This window comes from Canis lupus, chromosome 5 (genome assembly GCF_003254725.2).
Source record: "Canis lupus dingo isolate Sandy chromosome 5, ASM325472v2, whole genome shotgun sequence".
Classification (NCBI taxonomy): domain Eukaryota; kingdom Metazoa; phylum Chordata; class Mammalia; order Carnivora; family Canidae; genus Canis; species Canis lupus.
This window is the reverse complement of record NC_064247.1, coordinates 61,262,271-61,289,103: the sequence shown is the minus strand read 5'-3', so window position 1 is coordinate 61,289,103 and position 26,833 is coordinate 61,262,271. Positions and strand designations below refer to the sequence as shown.

The following is a 26,833-nucleotide window of genomic DNA, read 5'->3' as shown; positions in this document are numbered from 1 at the left end:
GGGCCTCCTTCTCCTCTGTTGAATGGGGATGTTATACCTAGTTACAAGGTCACAAAGTAAAAGTGAGGCTGAAAAGAGAAGAGAAGAGAAGCATACGCTCAACCAACATTGGTTCTTGTGGCTCCAGCTCTGTCTGGGGTCCCCTCAGCTCCCCACCGCTCAGCCTTGCTCCAGGCTGCTTTATAAGCCTGGAACAAGAGTACGGGGCAGGAATTCACCCAAGAGGTCCTGGTCTGCAGATGGGCTGGGCCAGCTAGAGACATACTGAGGCAGGATGAAGTAGAGGCCACCAGAAGGCTTTACCCCAAAGTGGCTCTCTGTCCAGGGTGAGTAGTTGGAAGTAGCCCTTTGTCCATTTGCCCTGTGGGCTGCCCAGCATGGCACTGAGTCCACTTCTGGGACAGGCAGGGATTGAGGCCCACCAGGTGCCTGAGACTGAAGGCTCAGTGGGAGCTGAACTCCAAGTGGAAACTGGAAATCTGGATGCCCACGTGACTAGATCCTCTGGGGTAGGCTGTGATGACCACCTGGAGGCAGCCAGATTTAGTCAGAAGCCATGGCCAAAGGCTTCCCACTTCCCCCCTCCAGACAAAGCTTCCTGACTGGGCTCGTTGGGCCCTTGACTGCTGATTGGTCCTGAAGGAGACATCCCTGAGTTCTCAGAAATGGCCCAGGAGAAACCCCAGGTGTCCGGTGGCTTCCTCTCATAAGGCTGAAACGGTACCTCTGAGTCGGCAGAAAGCTGCTCTCCCCGAATCCCCATAAAGTGTCCTGTGCTTCCACTAACTCATTGATCCACATGTTTTCCCAGGCCTGAAGATTTCTTAACTGTCATCACAAGGTTAGAAGAATTGTGAGTTGGAAAACCATGCAGCATATTAAAGTCAGGCTGAAATATTGCCACAATACAGAGAAATATTTTATATTTATTCTCTTTTAGAAATTGTTATAAAGGGAATATAATGAGAATGTTGCAAACGAGTGGAATATTTTCTTCTAACCTGACAATAAAAATATGTCAAAGGGATGCATGAAACTCTAATAGGAAACAGCTGATGGGCCCTGGAAGAGCAGGGGTTTAGCAAAGATTTTGCTTGGTGCATTTACTAGCCCACAGGACAGAAAGAGAGGCTTCTAGAGCAGACTTTCCTGTGGGTAAATACACAGAAGATGGGAGAGAAGAGGGCCGGATGGTCTGTGTGCCTGATCAGGGCCTGGCACTGGTCAGATATCAGATAGGCTTACAAAGACCTTAAGGCACAGAGGCTCACAGAGCCTCAAAAGGGTAGAAGTATCTTCACCATCCCCATCATCATCTTCATCATACCCATTATCACCATCTCCATCACCATTCCCATCATTTGCATTATTCCCATTATCATCACTACCATCCCCATCCTCATCATCTCCATCCTCACTTGCCCAACCTTCTCCTCTCCATCTTTATCCCCATCTTCACAATTATTATCTTCTTCATCATTATCCCTATCATCATCTTCATCACTACCACTACCCCATCATCATAATCACCATCATCCCCATCCTCATCATCCCTGTCATCACCACCTTCCCCATAAGCTTATCATCCCCCATCATCATGACAATCACCACCATCATCATCACCATCACCACCACCACCATCATGACATCATCATCACCATTGTTACCAACACCACTATCACTATACCATCATCGTGACAGTCATCATCATCACCACTACTACCATCGTCATCATGCTAAGAGTTTCCATTTGTTGAACACTTACAATGTGCTGTGCACTATGCTATAAGATTTACATAAATTGCTATATTTTAACCTTACAATAATCATGTGAACTACCCTTAAGTTTATGATAAATATGGAAGCCGATGTTTAATGAGATTTAGACTTTACTCAAAGACACACACTCTATGTGAAGCTCAAATTGGAACCCAGGTTATTCTGGCTCCAAGTCCTGACAACACTTGTCTCAAATGGAAGAGCTTTCATGAAACCTAAAAGCATGCCAACAATCTCAGAGTGGCGAGGAATCTTTTTTGTGTTAGGTATATATAAACTCAGGGCAGAAATGACTTATCCCATCACTGTGGACTGACCAGAGGAAAGTCCATTTAGTAAACGCCTACTGAGTCCCTGCAGTGTACCAGCCGCTGGGGCTGAAGGAATCAGACATAGAGACCTCCAGCATGTAAATCCAGTATGCAAAGGCCATGCAACACAAGATATGGGGTAAAGGGAATCCTTCTAATTTGCCACAGGGGTGGAGGTGTTGGGACTTGAATAGGACTTTGAAGAAACTGATACAATTTCACCAGCTGGATATGGGCCAGGATGAAGTCACCCCAATGGAGAAGGTAGTGTGGAAAGTAGAGGTATAGTCAAGAGTTCCAAGTGATTTCAAAGTAAGATTCTCGGGGGGAAGTGTGGGGAGGCCCTGAGGGCTCCACTGCAAAGCCCTGACCTGTGCTACATGGGGTGGGAATGGGGCTATGGACCTGATTCTGATGAGGGATGTGAGAACCACCAAGGCTACTGAGCAGGGCAGTGGGATGAGAGTCCCAGTCCCTGATTTGTGATTGGCCCTTGGCAAAGTCTTAGAGGCAGCAACCTATGGCTCAAACATGCTTCTGTTTCCTTCCTTCTGAGTTTCACCCTAAAGAACTCATTAATATAACACATCCTTATTTGTACCTCCTCCATGCTAGGCACTGTTCCAGGCACTGGGGTTGAAGGGTGAAGAAGCCATTCAAGGTCTGCCCTCTAGGGATCCACCTTCCATTGCACAGACCACATTTCTAGGCCAGGCTGCCCTGACCACCTGGCCAGGGTCCTGCTCCCATCCATCCTTCCCAGCAACACCGATGTCCCCACAACTCCCCAGGGTCTGTCAGTTGCCTAATGGCCTCACTGACCTCACCTCTCACCCAGATAGCACACCTGTGTGCTAGTCATAGCCTTTTACAGACATATTTTCCGCAGATACCAACTCCAGTGTTGACTGTTTTGGGTCTGTGTGAGCTGGAAGGGGAGGCTGTGTGGGCAATTGGGGGGTGGGCTGCAGTAAGTCATGGCACCTTCCCTCTCTCTGCTTTGGGGCCTTTCTCTTGTTCCTAGGTCATCTCTGTAATATCTGAGAAAGGCAGATTCCAAAGAACAGAGGAGCAGCAAGGTGCCTGGAGAAAACTCTGGAACCCAGAGCTAGCTCTACCTCATGGCTGATCCTGGAGCATGCCACAGAGGATGATTGGCCACTAGTACTCCACTCCCTCCCTGAGGAACTGCTGGGATTATAACTCTTCTCTAGGCTGAGGGATGTGTGCAAAGGGCTGAAGAGCCATCCTGGGGGAAGGCTTTCTCAAATTGACATTCAATTTCCCATCGCTAAAAATATATCTGAAGCCAAGCCACTCAGGATTATAAAAGAGTCTAGAGATTGAACATTAAATACATATGCACTCAGTGTTGGGAAAGGTTTGACCTTCAAAACTTCCTTTCGATGAATTCCCAAAGAAAATACTATTTATACAGCTTAAAGCAAATTATTGTGTAGGCCAGTACTAAATCTTCACATTCCAATTTAGACCCTGCAGACCTTCCCGGAGGTTGGCTAATGCTGGCAAGCACGATGATCAGCCAAGTGCTCAAGAAGACCTTTCTGAACCCATTGCTGTAGAGATACTGAGTGTGGATCGCCCATAATCAACTTATAAATATTACATTCATGCTCCTCACACCCAAATGGCTGGGCATCAATCCCTTCAGCTTAGTGACTAAATGTGCTGGAATTCACATCGCACAAACAGGAATGGAGCTTTTCTGACATTTGTGGGCCACTCAGGAAGCGGTCAAAAGGTTGACATGGTCCCGGTATGAATTTTTTATCAAAGACGGCCTAGCTCATTTTCAGGATTGTAATAAACAGCCCTCCTTGACTTGGACACCTCCTGACCACCACCTGCTGGCACCCTCACTTGTACCTGGGGGTGGGTACACCACCTCTTCAAACTGTAAGTCGCTGCTGTTTCTAGAAGATTCATCCAGGACAGCTTAAGAGGGATGACCCTCAGGGGTGTTGAGTAAGGAAAATGCGATTCTAAAGGCCATTGCTGAGGAGGAAGGCTTTAGCGGTGCCCTGACAAATTTCTAAAAACACAGGCCAGATTTAAGGACCAAATTTAATCTCAACTTGCCTCCCAGGAGGACAACTGTTCAGGTCTTTCTGATTTTGCAACTTTATGATGGCCCTTATTTATAAGTCACAAGAAGCAAATATGCTGAAAGGAAGCACAAAATGATCCAATTCAGAACCCCCACTTCTCCACATCTCAGGCTCCTCCTTCCCAAATGTGGCCAGCAAAGGAGTTTCCTGTACCCATTCCCTCCACCCCCTGCTCTTTTTGGAGAGTTCTCTCTAGCCCCCAATTACAGAAGCTCCGAGCCAGCCTGATTAATTATGGATTTGCCAAACTTGGAGGTTTTCACTAAGTTAATCTTTTAAATGATCTCCATGCAGATTGGGCCTTGCCCGGCCCCATCCAGGACCCTCTGCTTTATCTCACAAATAGTATCAATCGAATTGATGCAGTTATTTAGCAGATAATGGGCTGCAAGCTGGCAACCCCAGGTCAGCAGTTCTTGGAGTAGATGGCTTTTTCTGGGCCTCTATTAACACCAAGACAGGAGTCAACGCTGCCCCCAGCCAGGCTGCTCCCTCCTGGCCCCATCACCCACAAGGCTAGGACCCAGGAAAAGTGAAAGAGAGGGGACAGAGACACTACTGAGGATGTCAGAGCTCTGGTGCAGACTCCCTGGCCCCTGGGTCCCTGACTATTAAAAGCAAGGCCTGCAGGAGGCACTCTTCACTTTTTTCAGCTTTTAGATGTCAGGCTAGAAAAGTACCCACTTGCGATGGGGATGGGTGTTAGCGCTAGGGGAAGGAGGGAGGTATCGTACAGATGTCAAGAGCCCCCTCACCCGGCCAAGTTTTCCCAGGGACACAGCTCACCCACGTTCTTGAGGTTAGGAAGTAGTTAATAGTCACTGTGGCCTGCTTTCTAGTCCCTGGCATCATGCCTGGCCCTGATAGGCACTCAGTACATAAATGCATGTTGGATGAATTAAAGCCTAAACCGTGGCCACCAACAACTCTCCGAGGTTGCCTGCTCCACCCAGTGGCTACTGGGACAGAGAAGATGAGCAGCCTGGAGCCACAGTGTATGCCTCTCACTGTACAGTGAGGCCAGAGTCCGGAGTGCAAGGGGAAACCTAGAGTGCAGGTGGGCCCTCGTGTCCTCACCGAGGATGTGGGCAGGTTGCATGATCCCTGCCTACTCGCTTGTCCTCCCAGCAGAGTGAAGTGTGCAGGGGCCCTGCTGGCCCTAGGGGAGGCCCTTGGGCATGAGGGGGTTCCCAAGCCTAGAGGAGGGTGAAGGGGACCTGGCCTCCCTCTGACTATCCTCTTGTGCTTTCAAGCCTCAGCCCTGACCCACAGCCCCTGGAAGCCCTATTTCCACTATCTCCTCTCCCTTTGTCTGCAAGAGCCAAAGGGTTTGTCCTTTTTCACTAAGACACAGCCACTGGGGTGGCTCCCAAGGACTCTGACCATACAACACCCCACCCAGAAAATCCCCCCAGAGGACTGTCCTTCTGCCCCCTGCTGGGATTCATAGAGACGGGTGACTCAGGATCAAAGGAGGCTAGGGCCTGTCCCCACAGTTGAGATGCAACAAGACCACAGCGCCAAGGGCCCCTTTTGGAGCCTCCAGGAGACTGTGCTGTCTCTCTTCAAGGATCCCTGGAAAACCCATCAGATTTGCCATCCAGTGAGTAAACTGAACCTCTGGCTAGTCTTGTGGTTGCCTGAGCCATAGATCTGCCTGATTCTTGTCTGCTGCCATCTCGGTGCCTGGCTGGATGCAGAAATCTGCTCAGCAGATATTGGCTGCATGAATGGTTGGGTACAATAATTCCTGGTTTCAGTCTGCACCTTTCTTCAGGAGGAATCAGCACTTCCTTCTCTCTTCCTGGGGTGTCTTCTCCATGAGATGTCCCATGTGCGGGCAGCAGCAAAGGCCCACGTCCCTGGACAGAGACTCTACCTTGGGGTCTGTGGCCCTCTGAAGCCCTGCAAACAATGTGTGGTGGGCTGATGTGCCTTTCTTTCTTTTTCTCTGAGGACCAGGTTTACAGCTTTGGTCCAGTTCTCAAATACATTCAAGTTCTTCCAGAAGTAAATAAGCACAAATGTCTAAGCGCTTAGATTCGATTCCCTGAGATCTCCTGGAAGTGACTTTGAAACCAACTCCACTCTATCTCCCTGCCTGGGTAGGTACACTCTTCTTGCATCCCCTCTGCCAGCTGGAACACAGCATCCTGCAGATGATGCATATGGCCACATGTGAACCTACATATTATTATTTTCACTTCAAAAGGGAGCAATTTATCAGGCTTGGGGACATCTTCTCACTACAAGTCCTGGACTCCACAGAACTTGATCATGTCCCCACCCATCCTGCCTTAATATTGAGCTGCAATTTTAGGCTATACTTCTCTGGTCCTTGAAGGCACATCCCACCTCCCAGGAGCCTGGGCCATGACTCTGGAGGACTCTGGAGCCACCAGAGTCAGAGCAATGCTGACTAGGCCTGTTTTCTTACCTTCAGCCCATCAGCTGTGCCAAAAGGCTGAGCTTCAGGCCAAGACGAGGCTGCTCCACTAACTTCTAGGTGTGGGGTATAGATCGTAATGTGGTGTCCCCCTCAAACAAGCAGATCCCCACCTGCCCTCCCCTCACAATATAGTCTTCAAGCCCTTCCAAAGGAGGAATACTTTTCATGAAAGACCCCTCACCATGACATACTATGCAAAAATGATGTCTTTAAGGGCTGACCAGTAGTAAGAAAAATCAAAATAGTTTCATTATAGAGCAGAGGAAATGGGGGCTTGGGGGGAGCTTTTATTTTTGTTTCTTTTATAAAAATTTCTATTCATGTTTATATGATATGTGACTTTTGAAAGTTTCTTGTTGATACAAGAGAGAAGTAGCTGCCTGCACAGGATGATTGTATCCTAGAGGCTGCCTGGTGGCAGGGAGGGAGCAGATGCTTGAGAGAAGGCAGCCACGATTGCAGATGAAAGGTCCACTTTTATCCATTCTCCCTTCACCAAGCACCTGCCAAGAACCCACTGTGGGTGCAGAGGTGAGGAGAGCCCAGTGCTCACCCCAGAAAACCACAGCCTGGTTCTGGGGCACACCGTGACTGTTACCAAACAGCCCACAGAATTCCCTGAAGCCTTTTTTCAGAGCACTTTCTCCACCTCATGTGTATATAGTGATTTGCCCAATGAATAAATGAATGAATAAAAAAATGCCCACACAAAATGCCGGAAGCACAACACCTGGCTATATAAAGCCTTCACCCCTGCTATCATTATTGACTTAAATAGTAGCCCGAAGAGGTAGGCAAGGCAGGTAGTAGCCCATTTTATGGATAAGGAAACTGAGGCAGAGGGAGTAAACAATCTGACCACTATGGAATTCATGCTAATTGACAAAAACAGGAAATAAAATTGAATATGTAGTATGATCTCATCTAAAAAGGACAACAGGTACAGATTGAGGAACTCCCTCAAAGTGTTGATGGCTGGTTAGCTACGAGAGAGTATGTGGATTGTTTTCCTTCTTGTAGCTACACTTCCAGATGATTTTCAACAAAGTGAACCCAGCCAGGAGAGGGTGGATGCATGCAGTGGCTACTATCTGCGCCCGGGGTTCTAACTACTTAGGTCAGGCTCCAGCTGGGGGCTCTTTCTCCCTGAGACACTGCCTAACCCGTGCTATATCTTCATTAGCCTTATTGGTAGTAATCAGCTTCCCATTGAGATTAAGAGAGAAAATATTTTCAAAGCACTTAAACATGCACTTCCATTAATCTATGTTCTGAAAATTAATCTTGTGGGGCAACCTGTGAAAAGTGCTCATTGCCCCTTTGGACACAGTCCACAGAAGGCTGGCAGAGGGCTGCCTACGCCTACCCATCAGCCTCAGAGCCAGAGGGAATGTCTGTCTTCAGCTCAGTGCTTTGGGACGAGGCAGCCCGGGGCTGGCTGTGTCACTGTGGGGGCTGTGGGGGCCATGCAGAGTTGATAGCCCGGCCCTACTGGTAGTGAGCTGCCTGGCTGTGGTCTCACCCTCTCCAGCCCCGACTCTCCTTATCTGTCAAAGAGGGATCCTAAAACACTTGCTTTTCTCACTTTTATTTTCTTAGTCCATTGTCCAAAAGATGCAGCTTCATGATGGCATCCTGTGCCCTGCCAGGTTTCTGGGAAGAGCAGCAGAGCCCAGGTGCAGAGGTCAGCTGGCTGTACTGCTGGCCCCTCTTCCCACAGGTGGGGGCATCATCCCCACCACCACCACCATCCTTAGGGGCTGTTATGGACTGAACACTTATGTCCCTCCACAATTCATATGTCTCAGAGGTGGGGCATCATTGTGTTAGAAGAACCTGCTTGGGCATCTGAAAGAACCACAGGAAGTGTAGGGCAAATTCCAAAGTTGCTGTTTCAGCAGCTAGTATTAGGCCCAGCTACATGTGACAGGAGATCTCCAGGTAAGAGCCTGTTTGTGCAATAGCCATGATGTCTGCATCCTAGCTAGTTGGAGGAAGGGATCGGAGGGCCTCTTTCTCCCCTCCCCCAGCTTTACTGAAGTATGGTTTGTATACAAAAAAAACCCACACATAATTAATGTATATGATTTGATGAGTTTGGAGGCATGTATACATTTTACTGCATCACAATCAAAGCAATAAACATTCCCATCCACATTTAAAAAGCTCAAAGCTAAAAGAAAAAAAATTGTATGTTGAAGCCCTAACCCTTGATGTGATATGGAAATGTGGCCTTTGGGAGAAAATGAGGTCTAGAGGAGGTCATGAGGCGGAGTCCCCATGCTGCAATCAGCGTCCTTACAGAAGAGACCCCAGAGAGCATGCTTGCTCACTCGCATTCTCCTGCTCCCTCTCTGCTCTGTGAGCACCCAGTGAGAAGGCAGATGTCTGCAAGCTGGGAAGAGGGCTCTCACCAGAATCAGACCACACCAGCACCCTGATCCTTGACTTCCAGCCTCCAGACTGTGAGAGAATAAATGTATGTTGTTGAAGCCACTTGGTTGGTGGCATTTGTCACAGCAGCCTGATCTGACAGAGATAGAGGCCCAGACGCAATGTCTCCTCTAGGGCAGCAGTCCTGCCCTCACCAGGGTTAAACACCAGGCACTTTTTGGACCCCTTCTTGATCCTCTTTCCTGTGTGGCCCTCTCTCCCCCTTGAACCCCAAGGTGCACACATATCTGTGGCTGCCCCTTGAAACTTAGTGTCTCAAAGGCAGGTTCCGCATTTGAGTATCGGACTCACAGCACAGAGTGGGGCTCACCGACACTTGTCCAGCTCCTGCCTGGCGCTTCACTCACCCACCAGGTGGCACTTGGATTTTGGCATCTTTATGCTTCCATGGTTTCTGATACACGGCATATATCTCCCTAGGCTGACTGTAAATCTCTGGAGGACCTTGAGGAGGGTTATAGGTGTGGCCTGGAGATCCAGGTGCCTATCCACTCACATGGTCATCACTCACTGATGGATCACCTTGACTCACCATGCTCTTCTCTAAATGTGGAGGTGGGGTGGTAAACAAAGTCACGGGAGGAGGCACCCTATGCTAAGCAAGATCTGCTTGGTCATGTCTCACCTGCCCTGAGCCATGGAGCCCACTGTGCCAGGTGACCACAGATGCCCAGCCCTGGGAGGGGCAGGACCTTACCTTCCCATTCCCCAAGATGCCATCACCTGATGTCACTGCCAGTGACAACAGTAAGTACTGACACCTGGGGCCCTGCCATGTTCCATCACTGTTTTCGGGACTTCACATCAATTATTCATCATCACAGCCCATGGGGGTGCTGCTATTATCTCCAGTTCACATATGGGGAAGCTGAGGCCAAGAGACATCAAGTGACTTGCCTATGGTGACCTCACCTGTGAGGCACAGCCCTAGTCTTCACATTAGACACTCTGCTCTATGCCTTCTGATGAAACACACTCAGCCAACACTCACATGACACTTGGGGTCCTCAGCCCTGATCCTAATACTGAGAGTCCCCTAGATGAAGGCCAGAAAGCAGTGAGAGAACAAGCTGCTTTTCTCAGGTGAGGGCATGAGACAGTTGAGACTTGATCCCCAGGGAGGCACATTTGAACAGGTGTCCTGACATCTCCGGGAAGTGCTCCCGGAGGCCCCAGAGAACCTTCAGTCCAGGCCAGGGTGACAGCCCCGTGGCTGGGACTGTACTTCCCAGGATCTGGCTGAGGCCCCTCTGCCCACACAGGCCCTGCTGCACAGATGGATTCGTACTTGAATGTTCTGATCGCTTTGCTACCAATTCGGAGACTCAAAGAGTATGCTGATTTGGCTCAAGACACTGCTAATATTTGAACTGTGAGGTTACATGCGTGGATTTCCAGGGGACTGAGCATGGAGCGAAGACTTGTTGACAGAGCAAATGCAGCATCCACGGAGAAGCAGGCCGGCCTGGGGCTCTGGGGTCCAGGCAAGCCAGGCACATGTGCCAAGGAAGGCTCCTCAATCCATGCTCTCACTCCTTCATTTGTTAGACACTATTTCCCAAGGGCCAGGCACAGTGATAGACCCTGGAGATATAGCAGCAAACATATCTAGACCCCATGAAGTTCCACTCTTCTGAACAGGCAGACACAGATAAATGACTAGACACAAAGTATTCCAGATGGTAACACAATGCAATGGAGAAGAGTAAGATGGGCAAGGGGGTGGGAAGTGCTGGATGGCTGGGCCGGGCCAGTTGTTTGGTGCAGAAGCAGGGAATGTCTGAGCAGACACGGGGAAGAAGTGGTGGGGAAAGAACAGGCCAGGTGTTCCAGCTGGATGGGGTGGCATGGGTGAAGCCCCCAGGGGCAGGTGTGCCTGGAGCGGTCATGGAGAAGACTGTGGAGTCAGGCTGGCGGGTGGGGCTGAATGGAGGAGGGCCCTGTGGGCACGGTGAAGGTGTGGGCCATGGTCCTTAGCTGCCGTCTGGTGACTTCCGAGCAGAGAAGTGACATGAGCTGATGGCTGCCACATTACAAATAGACTGGGGGCCAAAGGTGGAAGCTGCTGCTATCATGATAATCCAGAGAAACATGACAGCAGAGTGATCTGGAGCTATGCGAGTCATGCAGGTGGCGGGAAGCAGCAGAGTGCTGTGAAGACAGAGTCGGTGGGTGTGTGGAGGGCTTGCAGATGATGGGGGGTGTCAAGGATGATGCCCAATTTCTGACCAAATGACTGACGGGTTAGAGTGGCCAACTCCTGACTCAGCATCCACTGTGAGGGAGGGAGTATATTGGGTGGTGAGGGCGGGGACCCAGGGGGTGCCATGTTAGTCTGGATACATAAGCATCCAGTGGGGAGGCTGAGTACACATGGAGGTTCCTGAGTCTAGATTTCAGTGGTGAAACCAAGGCCCTCAGTATGGGCTTACGAGTCATCAGCTTACACATGACATTTAAAACCACAAGACTAAGTGAGCTCACCTAGGAAGTGTGTGTAGACAGAGGAGAGGTCCAGGAAGGACTCTAATATTTACAAGTCAAGAATAATTTGGTGAAACAAGCCATGGAGACTGAGAAGGGGTGGCCAGCGGGCAGGAGGACAACCGAGAAACTGTGGAGTCCTGGAAACCAAGTAAAGAAGGCATTTCAAGAATGAGGATGGTGCCAGTTGGGTAGAGCATCACAGACAAGGAAAGATCAGAAGGGAGTCAGAGCTCTGAGTCTGGTGATACAGAGGCTGCCAGTGACCCACAGGTGGGAGCCATTGCAGGGCTCTGAGCAGAGCAGTGACCCACCTGACCGGTTGGAAGATGAGTCTGGCTGTGGGTTGAGCATTGAGGGGCAAGGGTAGGGCACATGTACCAGTTGGGAGGCTGCGGCAGGGGTCCCAGCATAGGAAGATGGTGACTCAGTCCCAGGCTCCAATGGAAGGGAAGAGCCAACAGGATTTACTGATATGGAGGGGAAGAGGGGAACATAAGGTAGGAGTCAGGGATGGCTCCAAGGTGCTTGGCCTGGGGCTTTAGAAGGATGGGTTGCCACTGCCTAAGCCAGAAAGGCTGAAGATGAGCAGGTTTGGGGAGGGGGAAATCAGGACATACAACAGGGGAGACATTTATTTCACAGCCACGTGCAGACGTGAGGTAAGTAGCTGGAAGCCCCTATATGAGATTAAGGAGAGAGGTCCGAATGGGGGATAAAAATCTTGGAGGTAATGGGATGGAGATGGCATTCCAGGTCCTGGGGCAGGAGATGAGTAGGAAGTGCAGGAGACGAGTAGGGAGTGAGTGTCAATGAGTAGGAAGAAGACCAGGAAGTGGGCTCTGTGCACTTGCTACCCCATTCAGAGTGGGGAGGGAGGGTCTTGAAAAAGAGCAAACTGAATGGTAGGTGGAAGGCCAGGCAGGGGGTGTCCTGGAGACCATGTCAGAGCAGCTGGTAAGAGAAGTGGTCCATGGACTAGACCAAGGCTTCCAGAACTGGCTGAGAAACAACAAAAGAAATGAGGAGGTTGGGGTTGGGGGTTAGGACAGGAAGAAGGGCCTAGATATTCAGACCGAAAGCATGGTCAAAAGTTGGCTTGATTCTACGAAAATCATTCACTTATTCAATCTAAAATGGGCCAAGATTCTCTCTCTTCACTAATCAAAGACCAATAAAGGTCTGTCAAGGATGGCCTCAGCCTTCTGAATCACCATCCAAAAAAGGTCTTCTTCCAGTCAGTGGAAGGAGTCAGTGGCCTTAGGTCTTTAATTTAATCTGATTCTAGTTCTTTCAAAGGCAGTGATTCCCATAAAATCAGTGAGCTGCCTCAGTTGACCAGAGCGTGGACACCGAGCACAGCAGGGTGTGCCTACTTGAGGAAGAATGCTCAGGTGGACCTCCCGAATGCAGAACAGGCAGGGCTGGGGCCAGTAAGATCCAGACACATCCCTGTACCAATTTTCAGACCCAGTCAAGACACTGTGTCATAAAGGAAGCCCACATTTGTGTGTCAGAGCGCAGAGGAACGGGAGGGCTTTGAAATGGCTGAAACTGCTCTCCCAAGACCCAACACAGCCCCCTCCCAACACTCACCAGTCACAAGAGCAGCAGGGCATGGGAAGCTGTGTTCCAAACCAGCTAGCCCCCGTCCTGCAGAAGAGAACAAGATCTGCCACTAGAACCAGGCTTGTGGTTGGGAATATGACCTGTGGACACAATCTGTTTCATTCTCCAGAAAGTTAGTGACACGCACATGCACACAAGCACATGTCCACTCTGGATCTTGCAGGGCCCTGGAGAGATACTACCTTGAGTTAAGTGCATGGCATAGCTAGCAAGTCCCTCTCAGCAGATTGTCCACGTCTGGAACTCTCTGGGTTGTGCACACTATCTACTTTCTGACACACAAAGTAGCTTTGACCTGAGGACTCAGTATTGCCAGCCCTGCCATGTGGGCTGTGGGGATGTCCTCAAGTGGATGGTCAGTTCTTCAACCTGAGCTGAAGTAAGCATCTTCAGAAGCCTGTGGTCCCTGATCACACATATTGGCCAGGACTTTCTCATCCTCTCTGGGGGACGTTTTTGTTGCTTTTTCTCAAAGAGTTGTGGTTTTTATGGTTATCCACTCTTTGAAGGTGTTTCTGAGTCAGGGTCTGTGGCTTAGCCTGTTCTAACACAAAGCCATCTGACTGTCTCTGAGAGTCACTTTACATCCCTCTTGTGGGCTCCTAATCATCCAGAGGCTTGAGCCAGGGGACTGTGGTGGCCAAGACTCCCCCGCAGCCACTGTCAGTGATCCTCTGTTACAGGCCCTGGTGAGCCACATAATCCAAAGGCTTTTCCAGGGACCACTTCTGGAGGACTTTGGTTCTTTCTTTCCAAGTTGTCTCAGCTGCCCAGCTACAATCCATATGGAACAAAACCCCAGTCCTGGCCTCATCTAGTCTTGTCCTGCAGAAGAATCATATTTCCTATTCTTTTGAAAATCAACAGTCACAGATGCTTTCTGCTCTCCTTCAAGGAGGATGGAGTAGAGGGACTCAGGGGACCAGCCAGGTCCTCAGCCCTTTGCTGAAACACAAAGCTTCTAGACACTGTCCCCTCAAAACTGCTTGTCCCAAGGCAGCAGCTGAGCCCACAGTCACAGGGCAGGGGCTTCTTCCTGCTCAGTAAATCTCCTGACCCCTCATTCATGGCCAGATCCAGGCTGGGGCCCTCCGACAGACAGGGAAGGCTCCCTGAGCTCAGAATGCCAGAATGCCATGTGCTAATTTGTCTGCCAACAAAAGAGCTTGGGTGCCACTCTGTCTCCCCAAGGCACCCTGGATGAAAGGTGGGGTGGGGAATTGGGTGTTCTCTCTCTGAGAACAAAAATGGCTTATTTTCATTTGAAAGCTAAATGAAGTGTTTGTCTCTTGTCCTGGTTAAAAGATTTAACTTCCAACTTCATGTACTAGCACACAACCTCGGGCAGTGAGGTTTCCTCCCTGAGCCTGTTTCTTCCCACAGAGACAGCCATCATCCATCCCCAAGGGGAGAGGTCAGTGCCCTTGCACACAGGTGCCAAGCAGAGTCCCTGGCACAGGTCACGGTCACTCAGTGTCAGCCTTTAGCATTACTATGGCCTGTGAGGTGCCAGGGGAGGACTTAGCAGGTGAGGTTCCTCAGTTCCTTCTTTCTCTCCAAGGCAGCCTGACTGGGTCCTCTCCCAGCCTGTGGGGTGAAGGGACTGGGGGTTGGTGGCTATGGGGGCAGGGCTGGCAGCCTTTTCCAAGGAAGGGCAGCAAGGCTGGACATCTACAGATGTCTCAGATTGATGACAGGCCCCAAGCAGAAGCCTTCAGACAGCAAGCTGCCCTGTCTTTCCCTCCAAGCTCTCTTCGGTTCCCTCTGTGTCTCTATCTGGGGATGCCCAGTGTGAGCAGAGCCAAACCCAGACTGCAGCCCATCAGTAAGAGGCCCTGTCTTCCCTCTAGGTAGCAGATCTGCTACTCCCAGTGGTTCATTGCTGGGAGGGTAGATTCACTAGGCTCAGTTCCTTCTCCCAAGCCGCTGTCATGACACCTTGGAGGGAAGGCCATGGGCAGGTATGAGGGGCGAGTCATTGCCTGTCTGGGCCTCAGTCTCCCCATCTGCAAACTCCAAGAGGTAGCCTAGATGGTCACTAAGCCCTCTGGCTCCAATGCTGGGCTGGAAAAGGGGTAACAGAGGACTAGGAGCCAGGATGGACACCTGTGGCGCAGAACTCACTTCAGACATTAATGCCCAGAAGTCTGTGGCTACACATACCCACCTGGGACCATCACTGAAGTTGACTTGGGGGGGGGGGTGCTGTCTCCCAGAGGGGAGGCTAGCCAGGCTGTGGTGCTGCCTAGGCGGCTTCCTCCTTCCCATCACCCCGTGCACTCCTGTGATGTTCCCATGGGGGGCCCTGGGGTACACAACACGATGACTGCCAGTGTAGGCAGAGGCCGGGATGAGAGACAAAAAAAGGAGGATGGATGGTGGGCAACTTGCCATCTTCTGGCTTAACGGGACCCCAGCTGGGCCACAGGAGAGGGCAAGCTGTACCCCCTCAGCTGGCCTCCGGGACAGGGCGGGGGCTGGCAGAGCAGGTGGTGGGGTGTCCCCTATGAGCAGCAGTCCTACAGCCTGGGCACCAGGCCGGCTGACCTGCCTTGGAGGCCAGGATCTCTGGCTTGCTCCTTGCTGCGTCACTGTATCAGGAACTCCTGGGTCCGTCCTTCCTTCCTTCCTTCCTTCCTTCCTTCCTTCCTTCCTTCCTTCCTTTCTTTTCCTTTCTCTTCCTTCCTTCCTTCCTTTTTCTTTTTTTAAAGATTTTATTTATTTATTTGATAGAGATATTGAGAGAGCACAGCAGGGAGAGCTGCAGAGGCAGAGGGAGAAGTAGACTCCCCACTGAGCAGTAAGCCCAATGCAGGGCTCGACCCTAGGATCCTGAGACCATGACCTGAGCCAAAGGCAGACACTCAACTGACTGAGCCACCCAGACATCCCACTCTGGGGTTCTCTACAGATGAAGACAAGTCCTTCTCTGAGAGGTATGACCATCTGTCCTGAATGCAGAGGTGACTCAAAACAAAAATCACAATGACTCAAGGCAATCAAGAGAGCTTTGGCTTCCTCCCCTCTGGGGGTTCCCTGCCCCCAGTGTCCTGGGCCTTGGCCCATGCATCTGACTCCCTGTGGCCACCCCCCCCAAGTCCAGCTCTGATGGCATCTGTTCACCTCTCCTTAGGTTTCTACCCCAATAGCCAAAAGCCCCCCGAGTCAGCCTCCTCATCAATGCTGCCTGCTGACAGGCATTTGTAAGGTAATTAGGTAGCGGCATGTTATTGAAAACCTATGCATGGGATTGTGCAGCATGTCACCAAAATCCACTATAGAAGGGTTTGCTCAGTCAATCTGTCTTTTATTAATCAAGAGGTGTTTAGCAACCATATAACAACTGTCTTACCAAGTGCACTCGCTTGCCCTGCTGGGCTGGGGACACTGGGTTTAAAGAGGTAGGAGATGGAGATATGGGGTCTACAAGGGCCCCCCAATTTAATTCAGCCCAAATGTCCACTCAGTAGAGTGTACCTGCCTGGGGAGGGGGAGGCTGTTTCTGCACAACAAATCAGAAACAAAACAGAAACTCAAGGAGATTTCTTAAAAAGCCCAAATAACTCACCCAGGGCTTGGGCAGCAGCAGACTGCCAGGGTCATAAGGATAAGGTCACTTGCTGCCAGAGCAGGACACTAGGGTGTGGTCCCTTCAGTGTGTGTTCCTCTGTGTGAGGATGATGGTGCATGCACACGGGAGCACCTAAGATGGAGGGAAAAGGCAAAGCCAAGGGCATTGCTGGTGATTCAAGGACATCTTCTAAGTGCCCATTGTCAAGAGTCTTTTCAAAATCCTCTCCATTGTTGGTTGTATGTCTGACTTTGATAATCACCCTGCCCGATGGCATCTGGCCACATGTCTTTCAGGACCACTCACTGCTAGTTAGCTGCTGTGCAAAGGGCCTCCTCTCTCCTTGCAGGAGTCTGGGGGCCTCCATGCTGTGAAGGCTGGGCCACTTTACCCCTCTCCCTGCACCACTCAGGGACCCTGTGTTGGCCCCTCCCTGTGGTTCCTTTTCCATTCTCCTCATCCAAAGGAATCACAGATTGGGCAGGATTTACTTTCCACAGGAGGAATGGGCCCCACCAATCCTGGGCAGCTGCAGAAGCTCCAGCTCCACATTCAGGCAGGACCCTCCATCCTTATGAGGGAACATTTGTCCTGATGGCTCTCCTAACCTCCTAGTGCAGTTCTGGATGAGAACTGGAGTGAGAAAGATCACTGTCAACTGTTAAACCTCCCAAGAGCAACAACAGGGCAGCCGTGTAAGAATGGTGCTCCCTCCGTCCCTCCATAGCAGGGGACGGTGCTGTCCACCTCATCCAACACGGAGTTGCAACTTGTTAGTTGCTGGGCACTTGCACTGGGCTAAGTGTCGTCCTCTTGTTCATGGAAGCCAGGCATGCAAAGTGTGCTGTTATCCCCATTTACAGATTAGGAAACTGAAACTCCACACAAATAACTCACATGTCCAAGGTCAGAGCATGTGGCACCCCAAGTCTGGTACTCATTCGGGGACACCTGAATCCACTGTTGAGGCAGGCAAGGGTCCCAGCTGATGAAGAAGCTTCATGGAGGGCACACTATACCGACCTGCAGGTGAATGGGGAGGACCCCGGAAGTCCTCCCCTGGGACCAGCCCCAGCAGCAACAGTACCTCTCACCTGCGGAGCATAACCCATACAATATGCGTAAACTTTAATGCTGCCCCCATATTCATGGTAGTTCACCTCCGTTCAACTGTAAAATTAATGGTTAACTTATTGTTATACTAAAAAGACCTTTATTTTATGCTGATCATTAACTAGGGAGGCTCCATACTCCAGTTTGGTTATAGAGAGACGTGAAATTGCTTATATCAATCTCCTTGTTCTGCAGGAACCGACTTTTTCAAAATGTGTTTTAAATTGTTTTCCAGTCAAAGGATGGGAGGCCTGCTCTTTCTTGTAGGAGGCGTCTAGCAGCTCAGGGTGGCCCTACAGATCTCTCAGCCTGGTTTCTGACAGGGACCCCTTAGCAAGACTCCTGGGAGACTCCCCAGGGCCCAGGGAGTGACACTGAGCCTACAGCTCAAGCTAAGGATGAGGTCCCTGGAAATCCTGGAGCACAGAGGTCTCCACCAACAAGAGCACACAGAGAAGGCAGCCCTCCGACCCCAGAGCACATGTTTCTCATCAGCCTTGTATTTGGCCATAGGCTAATCTCATGGGTGAGCAGCACAGAGGGGCAGCCTCCACCTTAGGGTACCCACCAGAGGGTTATCAACTCCAGAGCACATCAAAAGTCAGTTCTCTAAACCCCTCAAAGCAGAGTGGGAGCCATTGCAGGGGGGTTTTGGAGAGGCACAGGTAGAAGGGTGAGATCCACATAGGAAAACCAAAGTCAAAGGGAATTTCATGAGGGTGGACTGGTGGGACCAGTGATGGCGTCCATAGGTTGGGCAAAAACATAGGGGGGCACGGGGACAGGTAAAATTAAAAGAGGGGTCAAACTGCAACATGAAGGTAGACTTCAGGTCAACAAGCAAAAAATGAGTCCAAAAGGATACTTTATGATGCTAAAGGATGCAGTAAACTGTTAGGGACCAGATAACAAACAGCAGCCTTACTAAAGCAAATGTTAAAGAGGATGGATGGACAAATAGTGACAGGTGCCTTTCATTCCCTTTCTCTGCCCCAGATAAAGTGGACTGAAATACGGAAGGACATAGAAGACCTCAGCAAGATATGTTTTAATTATCAAATAGAAAAACTACAAATGCATAAGTACCCTCTGCCCCAGCGAGCCCATTTCTGGAATTTATCCTACAGATGCACTTGCACAAGTGCTAAATGACCTCACAGAATTATTTCCCATGAGAATGCATGTCAGAGCAATACACTGGAAACAATAATAAATCATGGTCCGTCTACCCAGTGGAGTACTATGCATATTAAAATAAATGAAAGGGAGAAGAAGAACAAGGAAACTTTTGACATACAATGGGAACACTTTCCAGGATACATCACTGAATGACAAAAGCCAAAGTTCATAATTGTGAATAAATAAATCGGTAAGAAGTGTGAAAAGGGGGAATATGTGCATGTATGTGCTTTTGTACAAATGCTGGAAAAATACAAAAGAAGTATAAAAGTATACTTTTTAAAAATACCATCTTGTTCTTTGAGCCATAGTAACATGGTGGGTAAAATAACAGACACCCAATAATGTCTATGTTTTCATCTCTGGAGCCTGTGACTGTGTGGCCTTTCCTGATAAAAGAGATTTCACAGATGTGATTACATTCAATATCGTGAGGCAGGAAGGGTGTTCTGGACTATCCAGGTGGGCCCAGCAGAACCACATGCATCTCTAAAAGCAAAGACCCTTTCCCAGACTGTGGTCAGAGGGAGATGTAACAGTGGAAGGAGGGTCAGAGATGCAACATTGCTGGCTTTGAAGATGGGAGATGGGGCCATGAGCCAAGGAACAGCGGCTCTAGGTGCTCCAGATGCTGAGGAAGGTAAAGGAATGCATGGTCTCCTGGAGCCTGCAGAGGGAGTGCAGCCCTGTCCTTGATCATAGCGCAGCGAGACCTGCATCAGGTGTCTGTAAAATATGAAATGTGTGTTGCTTTAAGCCAGTAGGTTTTTGGCAATTTGTTGGGGCAGCAGTAAAAAACTAATGCAATTACTGATTTTTAAAAATTACATTGAAAACATCAGGAAAAACATGTTTTAGTTTGTCCCACTGGTCTGACTTAGACATTGCTGGTGGTAAGAGATTCCTGGATCAAAGCTGACCAGGCACACAGCGTGCTGGCATGCCGTAACCTCACCATCCAGGTCGAGAGCGAGGAGTCTGGATGCCCTAGCTAGGAGTTTCCTTGGCAGGGATATGGTCCTCAGAAATAATCTTGTCCTATCGACTGCTCCCAAAGCCTAATGCCACTTGGCAACTGGGGCCAGAGTTAATCCAAAAGTGAGTTTATAGGCCTCAGAGTTTCACATGGCACTTCTTTCAGCCAAGCAGCTTTTGAAAGGCTGCCTGGAGGGCCTGCTGACAGCCAGGGACAGTAGTGACTCACAGCCTGGCCAGGCCCAGAAGGTGCCCATGGGATGGGCCTTGCCACACCCTCTTTGGAAATGCCAGTGTGGCCTACAGAGTTGCAGTGGGAAGGCCATTCAATGTGGCCAGCCTGCTGGGGAGGTTGGAACCCCCAGTGGATGTGGCTGGGGCAGCCATGGTCAAAGTAACTTTTGGAGTCAGGTCTGGGCCGGTCAGGTCAGTGTTTGGCGCAGGGTGGCCACAAGCCTGGGTGAAGGGGTCCATAGTGGAATGGCCTAGGGCAGAGGAGGGACCCAGAGTGCCTAGGCCATCATGAATGGGGAAGGAAGAGCATCATGGACTTCCAGTGTGGAGCCTCAGTTACCCAAACCAGAAAAGCCAACATCATCACCATTGGCAGAAGCACCTCGACAGTGTGGATCCCTGGTCCTGCTATCATCATAAGGCCATGTGTGACCATGGGCAGTGACTCTCTCCCAGAGGACTTTCCCTCTGATGGCATAAAGGGCTGGCCAATGACTTAAGAACCAGAGATTTGGGGTCAGGACCAAGAGGACAAATCCTACCTTGTGACCTTAAGGACAACAGGTAACCTTTTGGGCTTCAGTGCTCTCATCTGTAAAATGTAGATAAACCATCCATCTTAGGTTTGTGAGGACTAAACGAGATTAGGGATGCTAGCTGCTGGCACAGTGGGGTACACAGCAATCGATAATGCCACCACACAGTGATTGGGGCCCGGCTCCACCACTGAGAAGCCAGTGGGACCTTGGGAAAGTCACCCCACCTCTCTGTAAATGGAATAACCCCAGAGCTTCCCTCAGAGGGTGTGGGGAGGATTCAGTGAAGACCACCATGGGCTCCCAGCAAAGAGGCCAGACGTGGTGACTCTTATAACTTCTTCCATGGATAACTAATGACTTTCTTTCTTTCTTTTTTAATTTTATTTATTTATTCATGAGAGACACAGAGAGAGAGAGAGAGAGGCAGAGATACAGGCAGAGGGAGAAGCAGGCTCCCTGCAAGGGGTCTGATGTGAGACTCGATTCCCGATCCCAGGATCATGCTCTGAGCCAATGGCAGACGCTCAACCACTGAGCCACCGAGGCATCCCGACCAATGACTTTCTACTAACTGTCCCAGTCTGCAAAGCCTACCTGCAGTCATGCAGCTGCTGAGTGTCCTCAGCCGCGGAAGGGCGAGGCACAGACAGACCTCACCCACCTGCCTGTAGCTTGGCCAGAGCAGCAGGCTGCTCCTATGCTCAGGGTGGAGCTGCTCCCGTCTACCACTTCCCCTTCCTTTGCCCTCTCCCCAACACCTGACCAGCTGCTGCTACTCATCACTGAAGGTCTTGTGTCACCTCCTCCAGAAAGCCCTCTTGGGAGCTCCCTCTCTACCCTCCCTACATATATCTTTATCATTAGACTTACCCACACTGTTATTTTTATTTTTGTGTCCACTTCCCTCACTAGGCCATGATATTGTTGAGGGTTAGCATTGTTTCCCACTCGTCTGAGTATCCCAAATACCTAGTATAGTGCCTGGTATGTAAGCCTGGTCATTCATTCATTCATCCATTCATCTATTCATCATCTATTCCATGAGTGCTTACTTGGCACCAGGGACTATTTCATGAATGAAAGAGTAATGAGTGGATGTTAGTGGGCCTGCTCTTTCCTCACAGTGGAAGAGAACACTCTGCTGACAGGGTCTGGGCAAGGGTGTTTCTGATGGGGGCCATGCAGGAGGCTGATATGCTGTATTCTGGACTTCTCTTCAGTTCCAATCTCAACAGTAACGTCAAGCAGGGCTCCTGACCTCCCCCAGCTTCTGCTCACCACCTCTTCTTACCAGTGACTCTGCTAGCTTTGCCTGCTGGTGCTTGCTGCCAAGCCAACAGAAGCGCCTCGTAAAGTGACTGCAAACCGTGAGGAAGAAAGGAAGAAGTTGGAACTCCTGAGAGAGGCATGGTGTCTCTCAGTAACATGGCACTCCCACTGTGACTGGGGCACTGATGGGCCCTGTGACAGGCCACAGAAATGAATGTGATGCCCCCCTGATGCCCACAGTATGGGCGTGGGGTGGATAACCAACCCCAGTGAGGACAGGGTACCATTAGTCACTGCCTCAGAGATAATGACAGATGCACAGCCATGGCGTGCTGTGGCAGAAAGCAGGGAGAAAAGGCTCACTTGGGTCTCCCCAATGGGTGAGAGAAAAAAGTGAGGGGAGAAGGTGCTCTCAGGTCAGGGGTGGACACACACAAGGGAGGCCCCCCAGGTCTGCTGAGCCAGTGTGAGAGACTGGTGGGTGGCCACTGGAGCCCTGCAGAGTGTGAGCAGCTGTCTCCTGACTCATCCATCCTCCCACATCATCCACTTTCCCCAAGATTCAAATGATAACACCTGGATTGGAATAAAAAGAAAAATGACTAGATCTCAAGTATGTCAAACTATTCATGTCAGAGTGCCGAGGCCCTTGCTGTATTAGTCACTCATCTTGAACAGTCCTGGGAGTGATGGAAGAGCAGGTGGCTCAATCCTTGTATTAGAAAATCTACAGTCAGAGGCTGGCGACTCAGACTCGGGTGCTGGGGCAATAACCCAGTAACCCAGTTCCCAGACCCAGTGCCTGGTGCCAAGGAGATAGCCTGGGGGCATGGTGCAGGGCTGAATGTGGAGCCAAAAAGACCTGAACTCAGCTCAATACACAACAAGAGAAATCAATCACATTTCTCTATAATGGCAACACACAATTGGAAATGGAAAAAAAATATCAGTTGTGGTAGTAGCAAAAAGTACAAAAGTTAGGAATAAATCTAATAAAATACGTGTAGATCTGAATGCTAAAAACTATAAAACATTGGTGAAAGAAATCAAGCAAGATGTAAATACAGGCATGTTCCATATTGATCAACCGGAAGGCTCAGTAGTAGTAAGCTTTAATTCTTCCTGACTGAGCTGTAGATGCAATACAATTCCAATCAAAATTGGAGAAATCAACAAACTAATTCTAAAACTGATATGGAAAGGCGAGGAAGTAGAATCGCCAAAACAATTTTGAAAGAGAAAGACAAAGTTGGAAGTCTTACACTACCTGATTTTGAGACTTACCACAAAGCTACAGTAATCAAGACAGCATGGAATTGGCAAAGGGGTGAATATCAGTAGAGTCCAGAAATAGAACCGTATATGCATGGTCAATCGATATTCAGCAAGAGTGCAATGGCCATTCAATGGGGGAAAGGATAGTCATTTTAATAAATGGTGCTGGAAAAACTGGATATCCATATGTTAAAAAAAAAGAGCTTCAATCCATGCCTCATACCACATACAAATATTCATGCAAAACAGGTTGTAGACATTAATCTAAATCTAGGAAAAGCACAGAAAGTCTTTGTGATCTTGAGTTAGGCAAAAACTACTTAGATATGACATGTTCATCAAAGAACAAATTGGCAAATCTGATTTCATCAAAAATAAGAACATCTGTTTTTTGAAAGACGCTATTAAGAGAATAAAATGAGAAGCCACGTGCTTCTCATTTTATTTAGAAAATACTGGAGAAAATATTTGGAAATCACATGTATGATAAAGGACTTGTAGCTAGAAAATATAAAGAACTTTCAAAACTCAATAATAAGAAAACAAACAACCCAAAGGAAAAGAGGCAATATTAATTTGAACAGACATTCCCCAAAGAAGATTTTACAGATGGTATATAAGCACATGAAAAGATGCTCAACATCATTAGTCATTAGGGAAATGCAAATTAAAAGTGCAGTGAATACTACTAAACACGCATTAGAATAACCTAAAAATGACAATATCAAATGCTGGCAAAGATGTGGAGCAATTGGAATTCTTGCACATTGCTGGTAGAAATGCAAAATGGTGCAGTTTCTTGAGAAACCAGTTTGGCTGTTTCTGATAAATAAACTCACCAGGTGACCCAGCAATTTCACTCCTAGGACTTTATTCCAGAGATATAAAAACTCACATCTATACAAAAACCTATATGTGAATGTTTATAGTTCTTTACTTACAATAGCTGCAAACTGGTAACAGCCCAGATGTCCTTGAGCAGATAAATGGTTACATAAGCCGTGGTATATCTACACAGCAGAATACAACTCACCAATTCAAAGGAGTGAACGTTCGACACATGTGACGATGTGGGTGAGCCTCACAATCATTGTGCTCAGTGAAAGAAGGCAGACTCAAAGGGTTATGGTAACTGTATGATCCACTTATATGACATTCTGGAAAGGGCAAAGCTATAGGGACTGGAAACGGATCAAGATTGCCAGGGGTTGGGATGTGGGGAGGACCTGGCAACAAAAGGAACACAGGGAAATTTTTTGAGCTGATGGAAACATTCTTTATCTTTTTTTTTTTTAAAAAAAAAAAACCCTAGTTAACATCTGTCACTGTACATAATTACAAAGGAAAAAATTTTTGTGTGTGATGAGGGGCATTTAAGATCTACTCTCCTAGCAACTTTCAGATATGCAATCCAGTATTATTAACTACAGTCACCATGCTGCACATGACACACCCATGACCCGTTTATTTTGTAACTGGGAGATTGTACCTTCAGACCCCCAAAATATTCTGTATCTTGATTTTGGTGGTGATCACATGACTATATGCTTTTGCCAAGGCTCTCAGAACCAGACACACAAGGGGATATTTTACTGTGTGTTCATTGTACCCAAGCACTTTCTAGCCATGGGACCTGGGGCAGGTGGCTCAAGTCTTTCTGAGCAGCAGTTTCCCGATCTGTAAAAAGTGGACACAAAAGACTTACAGACTGTATAGAGTCAGCAGAAGGACCTGCTTATGGGCTCTGTGTAAAAGGTCACATGAAGCATCTAGATATTTGGACACAGGAAACCATCCCAGAACCAGGGAACCAGCTGGACATGTCACCCAGCACCTTTGACAGAGAGGTGATCTCCTTCCTGTGAGTGAGTGCAAAAATGACCAGCTTGGGAGAGACAGCCGTGCCTCCCGAGCACTTCCGGCACTGTAGGGAGAGCCGCCTGCCTCAGGTCCAGGCAGAACTCTGCTGTCAGCTGCAGGGTGTGACACCTCGGGCGGCAGGCTACTCATTCCTCATGGAGACATGAGGCAGATTTGTCCTTTTCTTCAGGGTGGAGGGGACTCCTGGGCATCCCGCGTTCTTTCTTTGGTAATGAGTGCTTACCATTCGGGTCCTGCCAGGAAATTGTCACACATGGGATGTCTGTACTAAGTATATTTTGTTATTTTCAGTATTCTTTATGCCTTGGCAGCTGGGGTCTTGCCCACCTGACCTGGGAGGCACTGCCCTCCCCTCCAGCTAGCTAGTTCTGAGACATAGCAAATGACTCACCACAGAGCATGCCTTTCATATGCAACCAATCCAGAACCCACTCTTAGAATCACCTGCTCTAGCTGGCTCTTACACTCCAGGGAGCAATATTCCTCTGCCCTGATCATCCCGGGACCACAACTAGACAGCATGGGAACAGTCCCTACAGCCCAGAGTGCACTGAGGTTATTCAGATTGGCCAATCCTAAGCCTGCATACCCTGCCTTGCCCATTCCTTCCCACAGAAACCACAGTAAAGGCTCTTGCCCACATTTTCTTCTGGCTTTCTCAGCCTCCTGAATGACTCTGGTGCTTCCCCATGTGGCCCTGCATGGCATTCTGATTCTAGGGATCTGTAAGTTATAAGCTTCTCTATGACACTCATTTGCATGTCTGGTGACCGACCATAGCTGGTTGAAAGAGGTCCTGGGCACAGGAATAGAGATTATTATCAGCCCCACCTTACTCTGGGTAAAAGAGGCCTAGAGAGGAGAACAAAGGTAGGTTCCTAGTGTTAATACATGGTGGGGCCATTCTTGGAGTGCGGGTCTGTCCGCTTCCCAAAGCTGGTACTGCTACTTGCAGCCAGCCCCTCGGACAGACACGGGGTGTCATACAGGCAATGGCACCCACCACCCTGGGTCCAGATGGAGTTCTAGGGGGAGGCTGGTCTGGAGTGTGGGGCCAGGATGCCCACCTAGAGTGAACCCCAGAACAGCAGGTCCCTGCCTTATGCTGGATACTTGGAGAAAGCAGGCACTTGCAGCACCTTGTGTCACCCTCCTCCCCAAACCAGTGAACCCTGACCTTTAGACATGGGAATCTGGCAGGTTCCTGAGGCCCTGACCCCAGCCGAGTTTCTCCAGGTCCTCAGACTGCCAGGACAGGAGTGGGATGGGTCAGCCCTGAACATGCTCAGGCTCTAGGCTCTGCTCAGCCTCCTCTCCTGCACCCAGATCAGCCCCCCAGGAAGCAGCAGGTAAAGGTGAGTCACTAATTCAGAATGCAGGCCAGGCAACAGGTAAGTTTATGAAAAGTAATTGTGCAAATGCTAAAATAGTGCATTCTGATAAAAGTGCCTGTGTGCTAAATTAGTTCCCTAGGCTTGGAAAGCAAACCTCCTGGCAGCCATTAGACCCCCAAATGCAGCCTGGACTGAGCCCACCCATGCCCATGAGGGTTAACCTCCTGT

General features: G+C 49.3%; 1 protein-coding gene and 1 long non-coding RNA gene across 2 annotated transcripts in view; one reads left to right on the top strand and one right to left on the bottom strand.

The window, feature by feature from the left end:
• The window catches only part of CAMTA1 (calmodulin binding transcription activator 1), an 849,138-nt gene that overhangs the window by 275,558 nt on the left and 546,747 nt on the right, over nucleotides 1-26,833 (bottom strand).
• Nucleotides 20,439-22,722, top strand: LOC112646910 (uncharacterized). The gene is made up of 2 exons (XR_003127984.3): nucleotides 20,439-20,871; nucleotides 22,067-22,722. It is a non-coding gene; the product is annotated as an uncharacterized LOC112646910 (long non-coding RNA).